This window comes from Chiloscyllium plagiosum, chromosome 38 (assembly GCF_004010195.1).
Source record: "Chiloscyllium plagiosum isolate BGI_BamShark_2017 chromosome 38, ASM401019v2, whole genome shotgun sequence".
Taxonomy (NCBI): Eukaryota; Metazoa; Chordata; class Chondrichthyes; order Orectolobiformes; family Hemiscylliidae; genus Chiloscyllium; species Chiloscyllium plagiosum.
Genome location: NC_057747.1, coordinates 7,148,612 through 7,175,683, shown reverse-complemented (window position 1 = coordinate 7,175,683; position 27,072 = coordinate 7,148,612). Strand labels below are relative to the sequence as shown.

At 41.9% G+C, this 27,072-nt stretch overlaps 1 long non-coding RNA gene across 1 annotated transcript; it reads left to right on the top strand.

Annotated features, from left to right (window-relative positions):
- Positions 1 to 1,172: 1,172 nt before the first annotated feature.
- Positions 1,173 to 27,072, top strand: LOC122541700. The gene is made up of 3 exons (XR_006309653.1): positions 1,173 to 1,240; positions 15,948 to 16,056; positions 25,897 to 27,072. It is a non-coding gene; the product is annotated as an uncharacterized LOC122541700 (long non-coding RNA).

The window sequence follows — 27,072 nt, the reverse complement described above, 5'->3', positions numbered from 1 at the left end:
AGGATGTGGACTCTTTGGAGAGGGTGCAGAGAAGATTTACGAGGATATTGCCTGGTATGGAAGGTTCTAGCTATGAAGAGAGGTTGAGTAGGTTAGGTTTGTTTTCATTAGAAAAAAGGAGATTGAGAGGGGACCTGATTGAAATCTACAAAATCATGAAGGGTATAGACAGGGTAGATAGAGATCAGCTTATTCCCAGGGTGAGGGATTCAATAACAAGAGGTCATGTTTTCAAGGTGAGAGGTGAAAACTTTAAGGGGGATACACGTGGCAAGTACTTCACACAGAGGATGGTGGGCATTTGGAACGCGTTGCTAGCAGAGGTGGTAGAGGCAGGCACGGTAGATTAATTTAAGATGCGTCTGGACAGATACATGAGTAGGTGGGGAGCAGAGGGATACAAATGCTTAGGAATTGACCGACAGGTTTAGACAATACATTTGGATCGGCTCAGGCTTGGAGGGCCGATGGGCCTGTTCCTGGGCTGTAATTTTTCTTTGTTCTTTGTTCTATAATCTATGCCTCGACTGATAAAGGTAAGTGTTCCTGTTATTCCAGAACTGCCCTATCAACCTGTCCTGCCACCTTCAGGGGTCTACGCACAAGCACCCCAAGATCTCTCTGTTCCTTGCAGCTCCTGGTATTCAGAGTAATTGTAGCTCATAAAGTTGTACAGCATGGAAACAGACCCTTCAGTCCACCTTGTTTGGGCTGACCAGATATCTTAAATTAATTCAGTCACATTTGCCCCACATCCCTCTAGTCCTTGTGTAGTAGCAAATTACTGCAGATGCAGTACTGAAAACAAGAAAATGTTGGAAATCACAAGAGGGTCAAGCAGCATCCATGAAAAGAGAGATCAAGTTATCGTTTCCAGTCTTCATCTGGATTTGTTGGCTTGTGCCCTCTCTCCACAGACGCTGCCTGACCCGCAGTGTCTTCCAGTAGTTTTTGTTTTCAATCCCTCCAAACTCTTCTTATTCACGTATGAGGTAGCTCTAAGATAGCGTGTGTTTTGACGCCGCGGTTTGGCTATAAAGTCGGTGAAGAATTCGGGAACGGTATTGTGGAGAACGCTTACCTCTGTTGGCAACAGCGCGATCCCACTGGGGATTGGTTCGCGTGCTTTGTTCTGCACATGCGCCGATGTGCGCACCTAAATCGCCGTGTCGCTCTGCGCATGCGCTGTGGCGATCTTTGTGCCGCTCTGCGCATGCACCGATATCGGCTGCCGGCAGAGGTACTGAGCAGAGAGCAGCTTTTTAAAGTATTTTAAATGTCCTGTGTTAAATTTACTTTTGTTTGTTCATACATATGATTACAACCTTTATTCAGGCTGTGCTAGATTTTTGGGTGATATTTGAGGGATCGTGAGTGATTTTTTTGCTAATCTGCTGCAACTCTACTTTAAGCCATTATTTCTATTAAGTGATTTTCTATTGGGCGAGGTTTTGCTGGAACTCAACGACAGAACTACCAGTACCCATCTAGATGCCTTTTAAATGTTATAATCGTACCAGCCTCCACCTCCTCAGACAGCTCATTCCCATGCATGCACTACCCTTTTGTGAAAACGTTGCTCTTTAGGTTCCTCTTACATAATTGTGAAACTGCAAGAACTTTACTCTCCTCAGGTGTTCACCCCTTCCTTTCAAAACTACTGCCACCACTTGTTTCAAAACCCTGATGTTTGAACCTTTCTAACTTGCTTTACCTCAATAGCCCGAAGGTAAACTGCAACTGACTTCCTCTGTAGTTGATGTGGTGGACCAATTCTCCACATTCCTCTTCTACCTGTTTGCTGCCTTTGACATTAATATAAAGACCACACTGGCTTTCTCTACTGTTTGATCATAGCCAGAGACACACTTCCCTTTGTATCTCCTGCCCTCTTACCTTTGGTATTCCTCAAGGATTGCTGCCTAATTTGCAGCCATGGGATTGACATAATCCGAGAACATATCTCCTTCATGTTTCTAAATGTACCTTAATGACACCCAATTGAGAGCGTAGTGTTGGAAAAGGTCTGCGAAGGACCTTTGCTGTTTTACATCCGCAGACTCTTGACTCTGATCTCCAACATCTGCAGTCCTCACTTTCTCCTACTTAATGACACCCAGGTCAACCTCACCAAGCACCTCTTTGGACTCTTCACTGTCACTGTGGACACATTGCAATTACCTCTGATTGAACATTGACCCCGTTGTCTTCAAGTTTCTTCACAAACCATTGCCTTGTTTCTGCCTCATCCCTCATTGCTGTCTCAGGCTGAATCAAACTGGTTTCTAACCATCAGCTATAGGCCCCAAATACCTATGCTTCATTGCCATTCAGCTTGAAGAATCTTTATTGAGTTCTGAACCACCAATCCCCCCACCCCACCTCCCACTACTTCTGATCTAATGCAAGAACGGTGCATTCCTCAGACACCATTTGTGCAGGCTCAGATCAAAATGTTGTGTAATCACATCAATATCCACTTGATGGCAGCATTGCACAATGTATGGAGATCGCAGGGCTCAGACAGACAGCAAAAGTTCCAGTATCACCACTTTTGAGAAGATCCTTTTGAACATACAAATCAAGCACAGGTCTCTCAACCCCTTCAGCCTACTCTGCTATTCACAAGGTCATGTCTGGTCTGATTCCTCCCAACCACTTCCGCTGGTAGCTCATTCCATATGCGTTCCACTCTCTGTAAGAAAGTAGCCCCTCAGGTTCCCTTTTATTTTTTAACTCTAACCTTAAACTGATGCCTTCTAGTCCTTGATTCCCCAACCCTGGGAAAAAGACTGAGTGCATCCACCCTATCCATGCCTCTCATGATCTATACACCTCAATAAGATACCCCTCAGTCTCCTACGCTATAAAGAAAAAAAACCTACCTTATCCAACCTCTTCCTATAACTCAGACCATTGAGTCCTTGCAACATCCTCGTGAATTTCTTCTGCATTCTTTCCAGTTTAATAATATCATTCCTATAGGTGACCAAAACTGAACACAATACTCTAAGTGCGGCCTCATCAATGTCCTGTACAACTGCATCACAACTACCCACCTTCTATTCTCAGTGCCCTGACTGATGAAGGCCATTGTGCCAAAAGCCTTCTTCACTCTCCTGTCTACCTGTGACCCCACTTTCAGAGAACCATGCACCTGAACTCCAAGGTCTCTCTGTTCCACTATGCTCCTTAAGGCCCTGCCATTCAACATGAAATTCCTACTTTGATTTGACTTCCCAAAATGTAAGACCTCACATTTATTTATATTAAACTCAATTTGCCATTTCTTGGCCCTCTTCCCTAGCTGATCAAGATTCTGCTGTAATTTCTGACAACTTTCCTCACAGCCCATGATACCCTGCCTCACAGCGCCAGGGACCTGGGTTTGATTCCAGCCTTGGGCGACTGTGTGGAGTTTGCACATTCTCCCCATGTCTGCAGGGGTTTATCCTGGGTGCTCCGGTTTCCTCCCACAATCCAAAGATGTGCAGGTCAGGTGAACTGGCCATGCTAAATTGCCCAGGTGCATTAGTCAGAGGGAAATGGGTTACTGGGTGGGTTACTGTTCAGAGGGTCAGCGTGGACTTGTTGGGCCAAATGGCCGGTTTCCATACTGTAGGGAATCATATCTAATAATGACACAATATTCACTACCTTCCAGTCTTTTGGGACCTCAGCCTTGGCTAACGATGATGCAAAAATATTAGCCAGGGCCCCTGCAGTTCCTTCTCTAGCCTCTTGTAGTGTTGTTGAATATATCTGGTCAGGACTGGGAGATATAGGGGCAGCACGGTGACTCAGTGGTTAGTACTGCTGCCTGGAATTTACACATTCTCCCTGTGGGTTTCCTCCGACACTTCAAAGATGTGCAGGTCAGGTGAATTGGCCATGCTAAATTGTCCATAGTGTTAGGTGAATTAGTTATGGGTAAACGTAGGGGAACGGGTGGGTTGCTCTTCGGAGGGTCGGTGTGGACTTGTTGGGCCGAAGGGCCTGTTTCCATACTGTAGGGAATCTAATATATCCACCTTCATACATTCTAATAGATCCAACACCTCCTCTACTGTGATATGGATTGTCCCCAAGATATGACCACTAATCTCCCCAAGTTCCCAAGTCTTCATGTCTTTTTCCACAGTAAATACAGAGCAGAAATATTCAGTGAGGACCTCGGAAAAGTTGATGAGCGGAGAGATCTGGGAGTTCAGGTCTGTTGTACCCTAAAGGTGGCTGTACAGGTGGATAGAGTGGTCAAGGAGGCATATAGTCTGCTTGCCTTCATTGGACAGGGTAGTGAGTAGGAGTATAAGAGCTGGCAGGTCATGTTAAAATTGTACAAGACTTTGGTTTGGTCGCATTTAGAATATTGTGTATAGTTCTGGTCGCCACATTACCAAAAGGATGTGGAAGCTTTGGAGAGGGTGCAGAGAAGGTTTATGAGGATGTTGCCTGGTATGGAAGGTGCTAGCTATGAAGAGAGGTTGAATAGGTTAGGATTGTTTTCATTAGAAAAAAGGAGATTGAGCTGTCCAAAATCATGAAGGTTATAGTCAGGGTAGATAGAGATAAGCTTTTTCCCAGGGTGAGGGATTCAATAACAAGAGGTCACGCTTTCAAGGTGAGAGGTGAAAAGTTTAAGGGGGATACACGTGGCAAGTACTTTACACAGCGGGTGGTGGGCATTTGGAACGCGTTGCCAGTAGAGCTAGTAGAGGCAGGCACGATAGATTCATTTAAGGTGCGTCTGGACAGATACATGAGTAGGTGGGGAGCAGAGTGATACAGATGCTTAGGAATTGGGCGACAGGTTTAGACAGTGGATTTGAGGGCTCATGCTTGGAGGGCCGAAGGGCCTGTTCCTGTGCTGTAAATTTTCTTTGTTCTTTCTTTGTTTCTTATCTCCTGCAGTTTCACACATACACATCCACTATTGTTCTTGAAGGGTCCTATTCTCTCTCTAGTTATTCTTTTTTTCTTTAATATGCTTAAAGAACCTCTTTGGCTTAAAGAACCTAATCTTCTCAGCCTGTGCTATCATCACGTGTCCTCCTTTGGGTCTCCTGATTTCCTTCTTTAGTTAACTCCTGTATTCCCTGGATACCTCTAGGGATTCTCTTGATCCCAGCTGCCTGTACCTGAGCCATACCTCCTTTTTGTGAGGTCAAAGCCTCAATATCTCTTGTTATCCAAAGCTTCCTAAGCTTGCCATTTACCCTCAAAGGAGCATATAGATGTTGAACTCTAGCTTTCTCACTTTTAAAGGCCTCCCACTTGCCAGAAGCCCCTTTGCTTGTAAACAAACTACTCCAATCAACTCCTGCAAGCTCCTGTCTAATTCCATCAAAATTCACCTTGCCTCAAATTAGAACTTGAACCTGTGGACCAGTTTTGTCCTTCTCCATAACTATTTAAAAATTAATAAAATTATGGTCACTGGCCCCAAAGTGCTCCCCCGCTGTCACCTCAGTCACCTGTCCTGCCCTATTTCCCAAGAGGAGGTTGAGTTTTGCCTCTTCCCAAGTGGGACCCTCTATACACTGCTTGAGGAAACATTCTTGAGTCTGTTTCTGTATGTGATGAGGTCTTTAGGGTATGACGTTATTCAGTGGGGTTCTGACTGTGTATGTCTATATACAAAAATTGTAGGTGTGGGTTTGTATACACTGGAGTTCTGGGTTTGTTTTGATGTACAATTGCTTTCATCCATGGATATCAATATATACTGAAGCCTTGGTGCCCTGATCTGTGTCCATTGGGGTCAAATTCATAGTTTGTAAGAGGTACAGTATTGGCTCTATGAAGCTGATCAAACAGTTTGAGAGATGCAAATATTCTTCCCAGATTTGATTGAACACCATTAAGTTCTTGATGTGGGCAATGCTTTTGCCTAATCCTTCAACTTTGTTGAAAAGTTGCCAGTGCACTTTTCATTCAAAACTGCAGGGTTTTGCATTGATTAAGTACATTTGGTGTTAGAAATTTTTCTTTGTCTCTATAAGTCAATTGAATTTGTTAATGTCCTTTTAACAAATCAATCTGAGTGACAAATTGTGCTTGTCCGATTCTTGCAATGTAGTTGTTTATTTGTGGAATTGGTAACAAATCTGCAATGACTTTCTGATAATCAATATAATATCTTGGTGACTAACCCAATTTCAGTATCATCATGACAGCTACTATGACTTGGCTCAATAATTCTATTGTCCAGCATGATCTTCCTTAACTTGACATAACTTCTCTGGATTGAGTCCATAAGGATGTTATTTTATGCATAATGCAAAGACATTTTCCACAATCCATTTAGACAAATTGATTCATCTGTAATACTTCATTTCAATGGATTTCTGGAAAATAACATTATATTCCATTGAAAGTTTTAAGCACTTCTGCGTTATGGAAACCATTAATTGAGAATCAATTTTTGAATTTTCAATTTCTGATTGGCTGACTAATTGTCTGGATTTTTTAAAAATTTCACTTCCCTATTTCAATGCAAATACACTTCTTTCTGACTATCCTCCCTGGCATAATATTGATGTGACATAGTCATTGATACTTCCCCTTGCACTATTTTGTTTAAATAAGTGATTTTCATTTTGATTTGGTAAGTTCCAGTGAGCCTTGCTTTTAATATTCCCCAGAGACAGGTAATGATACTAACACCTTTTCTACTTCAGCTTCAAAATTCCAAGCTTTGGCCTTTTCATAACGGCCCTAGAATATACTGCTTGTTAAGCACTTTCAATACTTTTAGGTTAACTCATACATTTTGGTGAAATTCTCTCCAAAATTCAAAACATCAGTTGGAAGTATAGCTTTGGTTTGTAATATTTTAAAATCAATTAAAAAGGTCCTCTCCTCATGTCCACATATCATGTTAAAAAGGATTAGATGGGGGATCCAAGATGGCGGCGTCCATGTTACAACACCAATCTGACAAAGCCAGAACCCATCCCAAACACTTTACTGTGAGTAAAAACACAGTAAGGGAGCTAGAAACCTGAAAAAAATCTGCTTACCTTTGTCCTTGCAGCTGGGGAATGCCGAAGAAAGGAGGAAGCTTGCCCAGGGGCTGGGCCGTGGCCCAGCCCTCTGAAGCAGCAGGCTTGCTCACTCACCAGACCCAGGTTGAAGAGCTGGCCAAATCTCGTGAGGTCCCGGGAAGGCAGATCCAGTTAAAAAATCAAAGAGAAGCTGGCTCCTGTATCTGCTATGCTGCAAGGCCTGGGAAAAAGGACTGATGAGCTCGAGTGCTGGGCTGCAGGGGTGGAGGCAGAGACTGACTCCTCCAAGAGCCGGCTCGCAGTCCTGAAATACAAGTCCGTGGTCTGCTGGAACTGGTAGATGATCTCAAAAACAGGGACAGAAAAAAGAACCTGCATGTTGTTGGCATATCGGAGGGGACGGAAGATGAGCAGCCAGTGGAGTTCTTCGAGAAGTGGTTCCCAGAGTTCCTTAGTTTGGAGGCTCAGAAGGGAAGGATAACAATTGAAAGAGCCCACTGGATTGTGGCACAAAAGCCAGGTTCAGATCAGCGCCCACGCCCAGCCCTGGTGAGATTCCATTATTATAAAAACAAGCAGAGGGTCATGGAAGCCTCTAGACCCCAGGGAAGGATTCGAGGGCATTGGTATGTGGCAGCTCCAGGATCATGTTTTTTCAAGACTTCTTGGTGGCAGTCGTCCAGATAAGGAAGTCCTGCAGTGGCATCAAGAGGAGATTGAGAGACCTTGGGATCCAGTATTCTTTAAGATATCAGTGGTGCTTCTGATCAATCATATTGAATCCATACATTTGTTCGACTCGCCTGAGAAAGCGAAGAGCTTTGTGAACATGTTGACTTAAATCGAACGGCTGAATAGGCGTAGAGGACTGAGCTGTTCAGGTTTGCTTTTCTTAAAAAAGGATTTGGTGGAGTGTCCTTTCTGGTAATATGTTGTGTGAAATGATGTCCGGGATGGATAGAGTATTTATCTTTAATTTCTAAGTTATGTTAAGGGATGGGTGACATATTTATTTTTATTTACTTGTCTATAGTACCTTGCTCTTGGGTGTTTTTTGTTCTCTACCGGGTGGTCAGTGTATGTGGCGTGACCCAGCCGGTAAGAGTTGAGAGGGCGGTTGGGATGGTTAGGTGGGTTGGAGGATGTGTAGGTATCCCCTTTGAATGGGGAGTAAATCCCTCCAATCAGTGCCTTTGGCAATTTTTTTGTTTTTCTGTTTTTGCTGTACGTAGTTTTGGAGATTTATTGGCTATAGTTAGTTTAGTCTGTGTAGTTTTTGGGTTTTGTGGATTCTTGTGCATTAAAGCTCAGGATCTGTAATTCGGTTCTTCCTCTTTGGAGTCTAGATGGTGCAATAGAAGGTTATGGATAAGGATATGTTAAAGTGGAATATTATGGGAAATCATTTGCCTGTCAAGAGGAAGAAGCCTTAAAAGGGAGAGAGTGGATGTTGCATTATTACAAGAAACACAGTTGGATGATGCAGAGCATTTGAAGCTGCAACAGAATAGGTATGATCACGTTTATTTTTCTTCTTTCGATACAAAGAGTAGAGGGGTGGCCACTTTAGTCAGAAAGAATCTTCCATTTAAGTTATTAGAGTGCATTAAAGACACACAGGGAAGATCTGTAATCCTTAAAGCTTTGATGCATGAGGAAGAATATGGGATCTTAAATGTTTACTGTCCCCCGGCCCACCCCCTTAAATTCTTGACAGATGCCCTTTCTGGACTGGTTAACCTTGCATCTGAACATATCATTGTAGAAGGGGATTTCAATTGTCTAATAGACCCTACTGTTGACAGATTTCCCAAAGTCCTGCTGATATCTTCTTTACAATCTAAACAACTAAGGGATCTGTGTGTTGAATTGGGATTGGTAGGTGTTGGGCTAAAGCCTATGCTAGGGGGTTGGTTATTTCCCATTCAGCCAGGAAGAAGCAATGGACGGGTGAGCAGCAACACTTGCTTGAGGTGCGTTTGAAAGTAGCTGAAAGGCTAACTTTGCCAGGCCCTCACTGGTTAAACTGCAGAGGATCACGGTGCTTCGGTCTATGCTGAACTCCATGCTCACAAGGACAGGCAAGAGGGAGCTTACATTTGCAAGTCAAAGGCTGTTTGAGCATGGGAATAAACCGGGCAAGTTCCTAGCGTACCTTGCTAGGAAAAGGAGTGCCCTCCAGGCCATTACCTCAATCAGAGAGGACACTGGATATTTGACCGACAATTCTAAACAGATTAATGCAGCATTCCAGAAATTTGACTCTGAATTATAACAATCTGAAAGCTGTGAGAGTGGGCGGGTTAGGATGGAGTCTTTTGTTTAAGAATTTGGACCTTCTGGGAACCACATTCCATTGCTTGGCCCAATACATGTGTTACATTATGATTCACACATGTATTGGGACATAATTTTACACCACAGCGGGTTAGGATGGAGTCTTTTGTTTAAGAATTTGGACCTTCTGGGAGCAACCCCTGAACAAGAGTCTCTCCTCAATGAGGCAGAAGTGGCTACTGCAGATGCTGGAGGTCAGAGTCAAGATTGGAAAAGCACAGCAAGTCAGGCAGCATCCAAGGAGCAGGTGAATCGACATTTTGGGCAAAAGCCGTTCAACAGGAATCTCTCCTCAATGCCCCACTGTCAGAGCAGGAGGTGCAGGAGGCTGTGAGGCAGCTCCAGAATGGGAAGGTGCTGGGTCCTGATGGGCTCCTCAGTAAGTTCTATAAGGAATTTATATTATCAGGGCCAATGCTTAGTATGTTTAATGACTCACACAGTTGTGGCCTCCTCCTTCCATCTCTAAGAGAGCCGAACTGCTCTCTCATTCTTAAAAAAAGGGAAGGTCCCAGGGACTATACTTCCTATAGACCCATTTCACTCCTGAATGTCAACTTCAAAATCCACCCAAGACTCTGGCATTAAGTCTAGAAACTGTACTGCCCTCCATTATTAAGGAGGACCAGACGGGATTAATAAAAGGTCGTAGATTGACGGATAATGTCAGGAGATTATTTAACATGATCCAAGTATGTCAACAGCAATCGGTACAGGGATTGGTGATCTCCTTAGATGCGGAAAGGCATTTGACAGGGTCGAGTAGCCATATCTTTTTCATTCTTAGAAGTGGTTTGGCCTGGGAGAGACCTTCATCAGATGGGTGGAGGTTTTATAAAGCGATCCTCTTGGCGTGGTCCTTACCAAAGGTGTACGGTCAAGCAGTTTTAATACTTGTAGAGGCAGTCAACAGGGCTGTCCCTTATCACTACTGCTTATCACATTGATGATTGAACCGCTGGTGGAGGCAATACGCAGGGATCCTAATATAAATGCTCCAGAAATATGGACGAAGTCACATAAGATCTCATTGTAGGCGGATGACGTTCTTGTCTTCTTATCAAACCCAGCAGTCTCAGTGCCACACCTGATACAATGCATCCATCTGTTTGGGGGCTTCTCGGGTTATGAGATCAATTTTGCGAAGTCAGAGGCCATGCCCATGGGTGGTCTCCCGAGAGTGCCTGATCCTGAGGGCGGATCTTGGTTCTCTTTTAGTTGGTCACAGGACGGCTTTCTCTACCTCGGTGTATGAATTACTCCCGTTTTTGATCGGCTGTTTAAAAGCCAATTTTGCCCATTTATTTGACAGAATCAAACAGGACCTTCGTAGATGGGAGCTGCTTCCGGTCTCTTGGTTAGGTCGGATAGCACTCATTAAAATGAGCATTCTGCCTTGCCTGTTGTATCCTGTGTGAACATTTAGAAGACTGAACAGCTGGTATCGGAAGTGGCCCCTAATTAAATTGACTAAATTGGAGTTACCTCACAGACTGGGAGGAGTGGGCCTCCCAGATATCAAAAACTATCAGATAAGCTCATTGCTGTCTTACATGTATGACTGGGCCCGGGGGGACCCTCACTCACTTTGGTTGGACATCGAAGCATCTCGGGCAAGCTGAGATGAGCCTGCTGTGCTTTGACTAAATGAGAACAGGCAAGGAATATTGCCATAGCCCAATAGTCATCAATACTGTCAAGGCGTGGACAGCAATGCATCAGGGTGAGGACAATATTGCCAAAACATCATTTTGACACCCATAGTTGGTATGCCAGGCTTTTAGCTAGGGATGATGGACTCTGTGTTTAAACTATGGGCAGCTAGGGGTGTGTCTTGCCTGGGTGATTTATTCTAATGGGACGTATTGATGTCCTTTGACCAGTTGGTTCGGAAATATGAATTGTCCAGTAGGGACCTCTTTCGTTTCTTTCAAATTAGAAACTTCATACAAAAAGACACCACACTTCTAACTCATCCTTATAGGTCCAACATGGAGAAGAGGGTGTTGAGTGCTGATGATACATTATCTGTTAGCAACGCTTATCATCTATTGGGAGAGGGGTCCCTCAGATGAGACTGAATAGCTCTGTAAGGTATGGGAGAGGGAGTTGGACATTGAGATCTCTTCTGAAATATGGGAGGATATCTGGGAAAATGCAAGAAAGATCTCAATTTGCAACAGGTCCCACGCCTTGCAATTGAAGATTCTCCACAGGGTCCAAATAGCCCCAGACCGCCTCGCTAAATGTCCTAAACGTAAAGTGAGCATGGGCACACTTACTCATTGTCTTTGGTCCTGCTACAGACTATGGGCATACTGGAGCGCTGTGGTAGGCAAAATAGAGAAGTTGAAACTTTATTGCTGGAACAGCACAGCAGGTCAGGCAGCATCCAGGGAACAGGAGATTCGACGTTTCGGGCACAGGCCCTTCTTCATTCCTGAAGAAGGGCCTGTGCCCGAAACGTCGAATCTCCTGTTCCCTGGATGCTGCCTGACCCGCTGTGCTGTTCCAGCAATAAAGTTTCAACTTTGATACATGAATAGGCAAGGAATAGAGGGATACGGACAGCGCAGAGGCAAAAGGTTTTTAGTTTACAAAGGTGTCATGCATCAGCACAGGCTATGTGGGCCAAAGGGCCTGTTTCTGTGGTGTGCTTTGAATTATCAGGTATAAGATGGAATGTAGGTTTGAGGTTAAAATCAGACCAGCCATGATTTGATTGAACAGGGGATCAGACTGGAATGGCAGAGTGACTCCACGGTTCCTTGTTTGTCTGTTTATAAAGAATGACAGCCCATTTATATTGATCAGTAAGAGAATACTGACAGGATTTAACTGGTTAATAATCACACAAAATATAATGGGTGAGGTTAGAAAAAAAAATTGACACAAGGGATTGTTTAGAATTCCTACAGTGTGGAAGAAGGCCATTCAACCCATCAAGTCAACACTGACCCTCTGAAGAGCATCCCACACCATCCCTATAACCCTGCATTTTCCACGGCCAATCCACCGAGCCTGCACATCTTTAGACTGTGAGGGGAAACCCATGTAGACACAGGGAGAACACGGAAACTCCACGCAGTCACCCGAGAGTGGGATTGAACTCGGGTGTTACGACATGGTTAATTTAAAACCAGCAACACAAAAAACATTTATCCTGTGCAGTAATCTGTAAACATCGAGTGGCCAAGAACTATTTAAAGTAAAAATTAACAACTTTATTTCATAAAGTATAACCCCTCCAGGCTTGCCCCTCTCTGAGGGTGAGAGATCAGTCCTCAGCAGAGGTCTCACCTTTGTTCCCACACGTTCTCGGGTCAATGAATTCAATACACGGAGTGACACCGAACAATTCTTCCGCCGCCTTCGCCTCCGTGCCTTCTTCTTCAATCAAGACTCTCGCCCACCCTCTGACGACCCCTTCTCCCACCTCCAACACACCCCATTCCTGAAGAAGGGCCTGTGCCCGAAACGTCGAATCTCCTGTTCCCTGGATGCTGCCTGACCTGCTGTGCTGTTCCAGCAATAAAGTTTCAACTTTGATCTCCAGCATCTGCAGACCTCACTTTCTCCGCAAAATAGAGAAGGCCTTGGGGACAGAGGTGGAGCTGGACCCGGTATCTCTTCTTCTTGGCTTTGTTAATTCACTTTCATTAAATGCCCATAAAAGAAAGGCTTTTCAGTATCCTCATTTTTGTGCCAGAAAGGACATTCTATTAGGGTGGGTGTTGGAAAATCCCCCAGGGCTGGCTGGCTAGTGTAAGCTAGTCATGGAGCACATCCCCTTGGACTTTTGTTCGAGTATGTTGCACCATAAAACTGAGAATTTCTATAAGACATGACAGCCTTTTTTGGACTACCTGGGAACAGATTTGTCCGCCATACTAATGAGAGCCTTTATATAGCCATGACAACTCCATGTAATGATCTGGTATCCAGCGGGAAGGAACTACGAATATATGAATATGTAGAAACTTATGCACTTGATGATCGAGGGCTATTGCTTTGTTTTACTGAGCTGTGTTATGGTTATTATCACTATTAGCTTAGTTATTAGTTATTATTTGTTTATGTAATTAGGTTTGTTTTTAATATTGGTTTGAATTGTTTGGTTTTGTATTGGTTGTAATATTCAAAATAAAGTTTCCTTTTCTTAAATAAAAATATATTTAAAAAAAATTAGGGACATCTCTAATGGCTAACACTAACAAAGGAAAACTTTCATTCCAATATTTTGGACATTCCTGGCAATAAGCTCTAAACATAAGCTCTAATCATGCTTAAGGAAGTTGGTTGCCTTATTTCCAACACACCTTGTGATTTTTGTTTGCTAACTTATGGGATGTGGGCATTGCTGTGTGGGGAAGTGTTAATTGCCTATCCCTCGATGCTTTTGAGAAGATGGTGGGCTGCCCTCTTGAACTGTTTAAGTCTATTGGTATATGTAGGCACTCAATGCTTTATTGGAGGAAGGGCCAGAACTTTGACCCAGAGACTCTGAAGGAATGGTGATATATTTGCAAGTTAACATTGTGAATGGTTTAGCAGGGAATGTGCAAGTAACAGTGTTACCAATTATCTGTCCTTTTATGTGGAAGTGGTTATGGGTTTGAAAGGTGCTGTCTAAGGAGCCTTGGTAAATTTCTGCAGTGCATCTAATAGATGTTGCTGAAACTGAGCGTTGATGGTGGGAGTGGATATTTGTGGATGGGATGCTGATTGAGTGGGCTGCTTTGTCCTGGATGGTGTCAAGCTTCTTGAGTGTTATCAGAGCTGCACTTTTCCAGACAAAGTCTATTTTATTCATCCCTGGGAATTGGTATTGCTGATTAGGCCAGCATTTATTGCCCATCCCTAATTGTCCAGAGGGAAGTTAAGAGTCAACCACATTGCTATGGGTCTGGAGTCACATGTTGGCCAGATTAGGTAAGGATAGCAGTTTCTTTCCCTGGAGGGCAACAGTGAACCAGATGGGTTTTTGCTGACATTTGACAATGGTTTCATGGTCATCATTAGTTTTACTTCCAGACTATTACTGAATTCAAATTCTACTGTCTGCCATGGTGGGATTGAATTCAAATCCACAGAACATTACCTGGGTCTCTGGATTAATAGTTTAGCGATAAAATCACTAGGCCATTGATTTTCTTACAAAGTGGGGAGTATTCCATCACACTCCTGACTGTATATGTTGTTAGCAAGTTTTGAGAAGATTTGTAGCTCAGCATGAAGTTCTGGATGTAGGTTTGCTGCTGAGCTGGAAAGTTTGTTTTCAGCCATTTTGTCACCATACTAGGTAACATAATCAGTGAGCCTCTGGATGAAGCACTGGTGGCATGGCCCACTTTCTATTTATGTGTTTGGGTTTCTTGGAATCAGTGCACATACCCTGCTCCAGGACTCAGTTGTTTAGGTTTCCTAAACACATAAATAGAAAGCGGGCCATGCCACCAGTGCTTCATCCAGAGGTTCACTGATGATGTTACCTAGTATGGTAATGAAATGTCTGAAAATGAACCTACATCGAGGATATATTTGTTGGTGTTTATGTAAATATGTTATACTAATATCTAAGTAATCTGCCATTGGAATTTTGCAAGCCAGTCATAAAATGATAATGCTCAGATGAAATTACCACTTGATGAACTACTGCCTATTCCTCATCAGTTGCCATTTGAGGTAGTCTCCACTCCATCTTTGTTGTTTACATAATAATATCCTGGAATTGGTTCAGATTTGGTTTCTGAGAAGGCTATTTGATAAACTGTCTCAATTAAGGATGTTTATTGTACTTCTCTTAAAGAAAATTGGCCAAAATGTTAAGTCTCATTCTTATTTCTTTCATTCTTTTTAATTGTTCTTTTGAAAAATTATGTTTGATGTCTGAATTTTCAAGTCATCCATGTTCTTTGTGGACTCCTTTACCTGTCTAATTCCAGCCTGAGGGCTAGTCATAACACAGGCAGGAAACAACCCAGGATATTCTTCCTGTAACATCTCAGTTTCTTTCCTTCTATTGGTCATTCCACCATCTTTGGTGAGACCAATTACTGTGAGGTTAGATCATTCCCAAAAAGATAAAATATAATTCCTTCTATGAGGACTAGTTGCAATAATCCAACCACAGTTTCTCCATTTGCTAAGTCATGCTCTAATTCAACTCTCTATGATGTAACCTCCATGTATATTTCCAATTCATATTTTTTTCCTTCATTAACCCCTTTTCAAAGATGTCTTTAGTGGTTTATCTGTTTGATTTGATGTGTAGGAATTTTTCTACTTTCAAAATAAAATGCTCAAAACCTTCACTGGTCTGTTTCAATTTATCAATAGATGAGGAAGAACTCTCTAGACTGTTGTGTGTCATCTTTCCCTTGTTAGTAATTGCTAAGGAAACATGTTCTTTCATAATGTTCACTTCGTTTCCATAATTTGTCCTTTTCTGAGGATACCTAAGTGTTCCTACCACTGTAATTGGTGTCCCATTTAACTTACAGTACTTGGCTTTCATATTTCCAATCTTATTATAATTAAAATAATATTATCTTGGTTATATCATTTTTACATTCTAACCTTTCTCCTTTGGTATTTTGGCAGCCTTCTGTTTGTTCCCGAAGACAAAGGTATTTTACGACCCCAGGTTTCCAATCCCTCTGATTTTCTTGTTGATTCCGAAATGAGCATCTCTTGGCATTGAACACTCGCTGTGAGTTTTTCTATGACTTCAGTGGTTAAAACCACTAATCCTGTAACATCCTTTTTTTTCTAGTGCAAATTCTAAAAATGTATGCTTTAGTTTCTTTCTTGAAGTTCTAAGTTTTAATTCATATGCTTCAGGAACAAGTTCAGAAATATTGGGTGGCATGGTGGCACAGTGGTTAGCACTGCTGCCTCACAACAACAGAGACCCAGGTTCAATTCCCACCTCTGTGTAGAATTTGCACATTCTCTCCGTGTCTGCGTGGGTTTCCTCCAGGTGCTCTGGTTTCCTCCCACAGTCCAGAAAATGTACAGGTTAGGTGAATTGGCCATGCTAAATTGCCTGTAGTGTTAGGTGTAGGGGAATGGGTCTGGGTGGGTTGCTCTTCAGAGGGTCGATGTGGACTTGTTGGGTCGAAGGGCCTGTTTCCACACTGTAAGTAATCTAACCTATTGAGTTTTTTTTAATGGTTTCATCATTTGAAGATTGTTCTCTGACAAGTTGACATACACATTCATAGCTGGACATGTCAAAACACACTGTAACATTAATGTATACACATATTTTGGCCACTTCATCTTTTCAAATGAGATCAAATGTCTTTTGACTCCATCCTTGGCAAATTGTGGCAGTTAAGCACAGAATTTGCAAATCCTTCATTGGAACCAGAATCATCCTGAGTGCCTACCTCCTGTTCTTCTTTTATTCTAAACTTTTCTCTCTCTAGTCATGTCGGATTTCTTTCTCTCTTTGATGATCAAGCTTTCTTAATTCTATTTCCCTTTCCATTTTTCTTCCCGTCTATTTTCTTTCCTTTCTAACCATACCTTGGCCTAATTCTGGCTGTGACAACTATGTTTCTAAATGTTTGTTTTAAGTGTCACATTCTTCTAAGTGCCTACTTTTATTTCAATCTTCAATGTATATGCTAACTTTCACAGTTTAGTCAAAGATTGCAAATAATCCATAGTTACACAGTCCACTCCCAGAAAACTCTTAGCAACTTGCAAAGCTATCTTGCAAATCAAATCCATACAATAAACTTCACTACAACACTTTGTTTTGTGCCCAATACCTTCACGTACTTATTTCTTTAAAAGAGACACAGATTCCTCTTGTCTTGAATTAATTCAAATCCCAGCCAGGAGCCTCACTTTGTTATGACAACAGTTGATGGTAATACTGGTCAAGTCAGATCCCAGATTGAAACTTGACTTGCTAGATCGTATGTTCAATTATTGTAGTTGGTTGCCATGGTAGTTAGTCACTGAAAAGAGGCTGTGGCTATTCTTTAACAGCAGGACATAAGTTTATTAAGCATAGAAGAAAAGAAGTTAGAACAAAGCTATATTTTTAGAAGACAGAAAGATCTTAATACAAACATTAAACGAAAGTTTCAAGCTATTTTCCAACACTTTCTGTTAATCCCAGAGAAATATCACTCCTGTCTCAGTTTTTTAAATCTTTATTTAACTGAAACTTTTTAGTTTCCCAGGTCTGCATAAACCTTTATTTTAAAATTCCTTTCTGACTCAGCTAGCATGACCCTCTCGCAATTCTGATGGTCTAAACTTTTTCAGTTCTGATAACTTGAAAATTCCTCCACAAACTCTTCTGGCTCAAATGCACCAGAGACTAGAAACCACGCCTGTTGAGGTGACAGGTTCCTCTGAACTGAACTATAAAAGCTTGGCTTTTTTCCTGTGAGAAAATAAATGTTCTCTTCTGCACTGAACTCCGTGTTCTTTGGAACTCAAGCCTTGAACCTTCTGTACTAAAATAAAATCAAAACAAACCTTAATCAAAACAAACCTCCGTCATAAATTTAATAGCAATCTTATCCATTATAGTAAGGGGTCTCCCAGGCACTGAACAGTAGTTATAGGCCTTCTTAGAAATGATATGTCACTGTCAAAATGACTTTAAGACCACTTTTTTAAAAAAATCTTCGCAGAATAACCAAATCCATCTATGTCTATTTTAAATTTAAATTACAGAAAAAGTAAGAAAATATTATACACATTTATCACAAAATACACTGCGGTCCTGCTGTGTGCCTGTTAAGGGGGATCTGGAAGTGTGTCTATATACCCTGGAGCCCAGTGTATTCAGACGCACAGCCAATGCTCCAGTTTCTATGCAATGGGGGCCCTGGGTTGAGATCTGGCAACAGGAGTAGAAGCAGGCTATTCAGCCCATCGAGTCTACTGTGCTATTCAAAGTGATTATGGCAAATCTGATAACCCCCAACTTCACTTCCCTGCCATAACCCTTGGTTTCTTTACTGATTGAAAATCTATTTCAGCCATGAATATTCTTAATGACCTAACTTTGACCATCCTCTGTGGCAAAAAATTCTAAAGACTCAGTACCCTCTGAGAGAAGACATTCCTCCTCATCTCTGTCTTAAGTGGTTGGCCTCTTATTCTGAATTTATGCCCTCTGGTCCTAGACTCTCCCAGAAGAGGAAATTACCTTTTTTGCATCTACCATGTCAAGTTCCCTAAGAATCTTGTATGATCCAATGGGGTTGCTTCTCATTCTTTTAAATTCCAATCTGTACAGGCCCTACTCAACCTATCCTCCTTAGACATTCCATCCATACCTGATATCAACTGAGTGAACCTTCTCTGGACTGCCTCCAATGTCAGTTTACCTTTCCTTAGATAAGGAGTCCAAACTATTCACAGCATCCCAGCTGTAGCCTGACTAGCGCTTTGTACAGTTTTAGCAAAACCTCCCTACTTTTATACCCCATTCCATTTAAAATGAAGGCCAACACTCCATTTGCCCTCCATATTACCACCGTATTTGTATTGCTTGCTTTTTGTTATTCAAAGATGAGGTCTCACAAATCCTCTGTTCTGTAGCTTTCTATAGTCTTTTTCCATTTAAATAATATTCAGCCCTGCTATTTTTCCTGCCAATGTGCATAACCTTGCATTTTCCCACATTATATTCCATCTGCCGAGTTTTTGCCCACTCATTTAATCTGTCTATATTTCGCTGTAGAAGCTTTGCATCATCCACTTACCTTCCCACCTATTTTCATGTCATCTGCAAACTTGGCTGCAGTCCATTCACTTACCTCATTTAAGTCATTAATCTTACTTGCAGAATTACATGTTATTTTGCTCAAAAACTGCATGAGTCCATGTAAGATTTTGTAAATCCCTTTTTTAGATTAGAATCAGTCTGAACATTGGGGCACAGACAGCCTCACACAGGGCACCTCACACCTCCAGTGCATTATCTGGGTCCACATGACACCTATTGTTAAAGTTCACTTGAGAATGTAACTTTTTTTTAAAAAAAAGTTCTGAGTTACATATGAAAGAACTGAAACCAACATGGTCATTCTAACAGATGACAGACTTTACAAACAATCCAGATCTATTTCAATATGTGATTTCAGTTGCATCACACTGTAAACTTTTGCTATAAATTCTGTCTTACGATCTTATACTCTGAAAGCTAGTGCTTCCAAATAAACCTGATGGACTATAACCTGATGTTGTGTGATTTTTAACAAAGAGAGGAAAGCCGAGTTAGACATATTGCAGTTTTTCTCTGAATGAACTGAGATGGTGACCATGATTAATATTTCACAAAAGCAACCAAGGAGCCAACATCTACGCTTGTGAAGCATTGCATTGTGAAACCCATTGGATATTTCACCTGTCCAATTCTGTTATTTTTTTTTATTTATCCAAACTGTGTTTGTTTGTCTTTTGTGTGATGGGGGGGCTGAAAACAAACATTTCGGGTTTAAAGCACAGACTTTAATCAGCCTACCTTGTTTAAATTTTCCACTGCTAGAGCAATTATGTACTTAATAAATATATAAGCCTTTTGGGTGAGATACAAAACAGTATCAGGAATTAATTATTCACAAGTCTGAGACTGGTTATTCAAAAGTCTGGTTTGGAACCATTGGAATAAATACTAGGGGTCTTCGATTGTTTCATTTTACCGTGTTGCAAATACAGAGGTAGAAAGGCTAATTTGATTTGGTTGTCTGTCTTGATGTTGTAACACTGTCTGTATTCACTGGGGTATTGCCTGTGTTTCACAATAGATTGTGGGTACTGGGTGTATCTCTGTATGCACTGGGGTCCAGGGAGTATGCCAATATGCACTAGGGGTCCAGGGTGCATGACTATACTCACGGTGGGTGTTGTTTATATTTCTATGCACACTAGGTGTGGAGTATATTGAAAATTGGGTGATGCATAACAAGTGTCAGGTTTACAAATGCTATTGCAAAGAGCTGACTTGTGGGTGTGGTTGAGATTAAGGAGATCGGTTTGAAGCCGTTATGAGAGTAATGATTAATAAACTGTTGCCTAGGCCTTGTGGTTAGAGTGTGCGGAATAGTTTGCATGAACTTATTGGAGTATGTATTGGGAAGATATAGTGGAATATATTAACAGAAGGTACTGACAGTTGTGTGCAGTTTCTGGGAGGATAGAGAAAAATGCATGAGAAGCATGAAAAAAAAGCTGTTACAGCAAAGTTCTCAACTTGCAACCATGTAATCAGCATATAAGAAGAAATAAAGCTGGATATTTGAAAAGATCGCGGATTTGTTCCTTATTTCTTTGGAACCCAACAACTTGGTGTAGTCGGCAGGATCGCGAAGACCATAAGACCATAAGCCATAGGAGTAGAAATAAGGCCATTCGGCCCATCGAGTCACTCCGCCATTTAATCATGGCTGATGGGCATTTCAACTCCACTTATCCGCACTCTCCCCATAGCCCTTAATTCCTTGCGAGATCAAGAATTTATCAATCCCTGCCTTGAAGACGTTTAACGTCCCAGCCTCCAATGCGCGCCATAGCAATGAGTTCCACAGAAGTGTCTCCTCATTTCCGTTCTAAATTGACCCCCTCTAATTCTAAGGCTGTGCCCGCAGGTCCTAGTCTCCCCACCTAATGGAAACAACTACTCAGTGTCCACCCTTTCCAAACCATGCATTATCTTGTAAGTTTCTATTAGATCTCCACACAACCTTCTAAATGCTAATGAATATAATCCCAGGATCCTCAGCCGCTCATCCATGTGAATCTCTGCTGGACACGCTCCAGTGCCAATATGTCCTTCCAACATGAATGTTGGAACACTGAAGACTCCTTTCACTCTATCAGTGAAGTAAGGACTCCTCGATTCTAAATGTCTTCGGGTGATAGTGGAAAATCAGACCCACATTGTCTAACGTGATCTGTAACCTATCTGTGATCTCCAACTTGAGCTCATATTATTTACAGATGTCAGTACTCGGCAGAGAGAGTGGGATTTCTGGCCTATGGCTCATTGAGTCCCATCGACTCTGAGTCCAAATAAATATGCAGAAACAATTCTCCATGTGATTTTGAAATTCTCCGAGTGGTATACATCTCAAGGTTCCCTAATAGACGCCTAACTCGGCAGAAGAAATAATACCTCTGGCACTTGGCCATACTACTAGCCTATGACTTGAGAGACCTATTGAAACGGGTAGTCTTAAGAAATAATGACAGGAAAAAAGAAACAAGAATTAGCTACAACGGTGAATGGGAGACAGGCCCCACCTGATATCTATGAAGGTGAAATTCTCCAAAAATTAAAGGAATACACTGAGCAACAATTTGACCTCTCGAAAACTTTGACAGAAATCCATCAGAAATATGGAACCTCCAAGGGGCAATGGTCCTTGGATATTAAATGTATTTGGGGTAAAACCACCCGATTAAAAGGTAAAGAATGAATTTGCTGGTGTCTATGTGCAATGCCACAAATTAAACAATGACAAAAGAACTAACCATAACCGGGAACGTAATAATCTAAAAGAACAATTGAAAGCTCTTTGTGAAGAACTTAAAACAACAAAACAAGAATTGGCTGAGAAGAAAAAAGTTCCAGTAATGAAAAAAGTTTCCATCCCAACTATATCTAAGCGCTGCCTATACATATACATAATCAGCCAAGGGACATCCCAAGACCTGGGTAAAGTGCGGATTCTGAGAAAGGGACATGGACAATATAGTCCCAGCTCTAGTGAGTCTGAAGAAAAGGACCAGCCATTTAGGTTACTGCCAGTACAGACAAGGAGCAATAAGGAGGCAAAAAGCAAAGCATGAGAGGCAAGCAGTTAAATATAAATATACATAATAAGCAGCTTAGAAGCTTGTCAATCCCAAACTGGTGGAAACATGGTCCAAAGAACTGCCTCACCTGATAAAGGGAGGCATGAAAACACGGGATGAGCTAGAAAAGTTTCAAAATGTATACAGTCTGCACCCTATGGATAGAGTTCAGGTGTTGTCTGTCATGATAGGAGTTGGAAAGTGTGGCTCTGGAAAAGCACAGCAGAAGAGTTGACGTTTCGGGCACTGGCCCTTCATCAGGAATGTCATGGTAAGAAGGAAACGAACTAGGAAAGTTAAAGCAGAATTACGTGATGATGGCCAGTATATTGATCTTCCACCCAACAAACCCACACCAACCCTCCGAAGAGTAACTCACCCTGACCCATTCCCCTAAGTATTATCCTATATTTACTCCTGACCAATACACCTAACCTACACATCACTGAACACTATGGCAATTTCGCATGGCCAATTCACCTAACCTGTACATCTATGGACTGTGGGAGGAAACCAGAGCATTCAGAGGAAACTTTCACAGACATGGGGAGAATGTGCAAACTCCAGACAGACAGTTTCCCGAGGCTGGTATCAAACCTGGGTCCCTGGTGCTGTGAGGCAGCAGTGTTAACCACTGAGCCATCGTGTCGCTCTTATTGAACCAGGTTGGGCTGCAGTCAGAAATTGGCTGAAGGACTATGGCTCTGCTGAAACAGGCTACATTAAGATTACAGCATTTCAGTAAAAAGGCGATGAGGAATTATGGGACCACGCAGAAAGGTTTGTGGTCATTGGGATGGAACATTCCAGTCTGGCAGGGGGCACAGACACCAAAGAAATTGACAACAGTAATCTAGCGCCCCTGAAATCTGCCTTTGTCACAGGATTAAAACCTGAACTAGCAAAAATGTTGAAGGTTATGGTCCCCGATTGGGAGACCAGTTGCAAAACGTATGGTGAAATCATAGAAGAGGCTAACCGCTTCGAGCAGAATATGGAATCTAAACTTGGAACCATGCAACCACAGAATCAACACCAGGAGTCTTGTAAGGTAAATGTCACAACTGTGGGAGAGAGGGACATAGGGAAAAGACCTGTAGGGTTAAGAAGAAAGCTGCAGTTGGTCCTGAACCTGCTTGGAGACAGGAAATTTTACCTGTCTGGGGACTGTGTCTGAATCGCTGTTATTGGAACACATCAAGGGCAAGTTCCCTGAACACCAGAAGGCGTTCCTGGATATATTGTCTTTTGGACACTAGTGCTGATTTGACATGCTTATCTTTGATTGATGGACATAATCTACCCTTTGATGATGAGCGGACAACTGCAATCTGAGTAGGGGGAAAGGACTTAATCCTTAAGAAAACAAAACTATTGCCAATACCATTAAGACCACATGAAATTCTGGTATCTGTTGGACCCATTCAAAAACCTTTATTGCAGGTAAATGTCTTAACCCCAATAAACAGGCATTTTGAGAAGTCATGTTACATGGTCAATACGACATCTGAAACAGGAGAAATGGCAAGATCATCCACTTTGAGCACAGGACAAAATGACAGTGGCCTGTTGCAAATGACACTGGTCACTTGTACTGGAGTTGCCCCACCATGTGCTGAACAATATCCCATTAAACCAGGCTTTATTGCTGGTATCTTGCCTTTTATTAAGCAATTAGAATGAGTAAGGTAGTCCCCAGTCCTAATGGGACTGATCTGACAACGGAATGAGATAATACAGAAGTCAATTCATGACAGGGGATAAAAAACAGAACTGAAAAGCCAATTAAAGGCAGTCTGTGAGAAATTGAAATGCATCAAAAAGAGCCCAGAAGAATGGAATGAAACTACCTGACAAAGAATCCAAACCGGAGGAGAAAGTGAGGTCTGCAGATGCTGGAGATCAGAGCTGGAAATGTGTTGCTGGAAAAGCGCAGCAGGTCAGGCAGCATCCAGGGAACAGGAGAATCGACGTTTCGGGCATAAGCCCTTCTTCAGGAATGAAGGAGGGCTTATGCCCCAAACGGCGAATCTCCTGTTCCCTGGATGCTGCCTGACCTGCTGCGCTTTTCCAGCAACACATTTCCAGCAAAGAATCCAAACCCCCAACCAGTCCCTCCTAAGTCTATTATTCCATTGACTGGTAGAAGGCCACTCTACCCCTCACTAGGTCAATTGGAAAGCAAAATATGAAAGAGAGTCAGACCTCCCCTGAGTCCAGCGATGCCAAGGAGCCCCCTTACAGACCAAGCAACACAAAACCCAGTCCAAGCAAAAAAAACTGAAAAAGGGGGGAGGATTGATCATAAATATGAATGGACCAACTGGCACGACATGACCACGCACTGCCAAAAATGATAGACAAATTGTCCAAAAGGCTTAAAAAGACCAGGGAGCAACTGGAGCAGCTGCGAATGAAAAAGAAACAGAGAGGGTCAGGGAGAGTTTTTGGTGCTGTATTCCTGAATTAAGCGTTAACTCTTTGTGGTTTGGTTTGAAAAGACCTTTGTTCGTTGGTTGCTAAATGTTGTGTAACATTTGTATTTTCATTCCCTGGAGCTAGAGATCTGGGAATGATTTGAACTTTGTCAAAATTCAAACTATCTATAGTGATTTGAAAGGGTAATGTGTGTCTGTGTCAGTGTGGAACATGTTGGTTAATGTAATGTCCTTTTAAGGAACTATCAGTGGTTGTGTAAAGCAAACGTCTGTGATGAAATGTTGCTTTAAAAATTAGAGTCATAGAGATGCACAGCATGGAAACAGACCCTTCGGTCCAACCCGTCCATGCCGACCAGATATCCCAACCCAATCTAGTCCCACCTGCCAGCACCCGGCCCATATCCCTCCAAACCCTTCCTATTCATATACCCATCCAAATGCCTTTTAAATGTTGCAATTGTACCAGCCTCCACCACTTCCTCTGGAAGCTCATTCTGTAAAATAAAGTCACAGCTTGCAATGGGGAGAAAGTGAGGTCTGCAGATGCTGGAGATCAGAGCTGGAAATGTGTTGCTGGAAAAGCGCAGCAGGTCAGGCAGCATCCAGGGAACAGGAGAATCGACGTTTCGGGCATAAGCCCTTCTTCAGGAATTCCTGAAGAAGGGCTTATGCCCGAAAGGTCGATTCTCCTGTTCCCTGGATGCTGCCTGACCTGCTGCGCTTTTCCAGCAACACATTTCCAGCTTACAGCTTGCAATGACTGGGAATTTGAACCTAGGTGGACTGCTTGGAAGGCAGCTATGCTCAATACTATGTCACCATCACGACTTGAGTCATAAAGCTTGGTAAAAATTTATCTCTTGGAATTGGAAATTGTCACATTTGAAATTTCATTTTCTGGCCAGAGTGAATATTCAAAAAATGTTTTAACATGAGTGAATCTTTAATTCCGGATGATAAAATTTTCTCATTGTGAATGTACTTTGGTGTGAAAGTGTCCAAGTAATAAGAAAATTGGAATTTTAGAAATGCTATTCTCTTTAAATAAAATTCTGATGAAACTTATATCAAGGAGTCTTTTTTTTAAAAAAAAGACTACAATCTGAAAAGGGAGGTGGGCTTTTCCTTTGTCAATTATAACACAGTTATTTTTGTACACGATGAAGAGAGATCGTTGGTATCATTTAGTCCAGAAGTTTTCATCCCACCCGTTACATCACTACTAGACAACTCATTCTGCTTGAAGTGGAATGGATAAATGCTGTTTTGTTTTTTAGCAAATTGAAGATACTGAAGGCTTTTACCGATGGTTACGGACTTCTGAACAGGAACGCAGACTTTCACTGTCGCAACACAGTGAAGGATGAGGCATCCTCCAACCATCAAGCCATTCGTTAACAACACATCTCAGCATTGGAGAACCACTGTAAAAACATTAAATGTTTTGGGCATCAGGAATTTATTCCCTCTGAGGGAGTAGACAGCATTTTGAATTTGGACAAATTTGCAGAGATATATCAATTATCTAGAACGAGTTATAAAGTAACTTTAAAAATGTGGGAGGGTCATCTTCGAAAAGGAATCAACAAAGTATGTTTTGCCGGAATCAAACAGAAATGTTGGATTTCTGTTTTAAAATATTATATGATGATTTACCACAGACTACGAATCACTCCAGACCTCTGGAATTAGTTGGTGGAAATAATTAAATTGTAAAATTGGATGAGATGAATTAATTAGGATTGGAGAATAGTAGTAGAAGAAAACAAATTAGAATAATCAGTTGGAATGGTAATTGAAGTTAACATGAATTTTAATGAAAAGGAAATTTTGGTGAGTGTACTAAACTGATAGTCTTTGCATGGTGATATTTGTGCTCTTGTCTTTCCTTTTAAGAGAATCCCCGAGGCATCGGGACTGTAAGTGGAGAGATAAGTAAAATCTCATAGATCTTTTGATAAGATCATACAGGAGTCAAGACATGGTCTTGAGATAGTGATGTAAGCATGCAAAAGTAATTGTTACCTTGGAAGTAACAAACATGAGGGAATGCATGGTAAAAAAAAACTGGACTGAAGCACGGGCCCTTAGACATGTATACCTACTTGACAAATGGATTAGTGTAGCTCAGAAGAGCATAAAAGCAAAGTTTAAACTATAAGACACTGTCACATAATCCACAGAAAAACTGACTTTAAAACAGTGATAGTGAGCTGAAGTGAAAGGGCCCAAAAATAATGACAAACAGATACCTCGAAAAAAAGAGGGGAAGCATAAGCTGAAGGTAAAGCCTGATGAGCACACTGTAACTTGTTAGAGCTGAATTGTTTGATAACATGTACATTGCAGACCCGAGGAGGCACTTTCACATGGAGATGATTCAATGACTCAATCATTCATAAAATTGGCAAAGAAGGAAAAGTATTAAAGAAGTATCCTCAAGATGGATACAA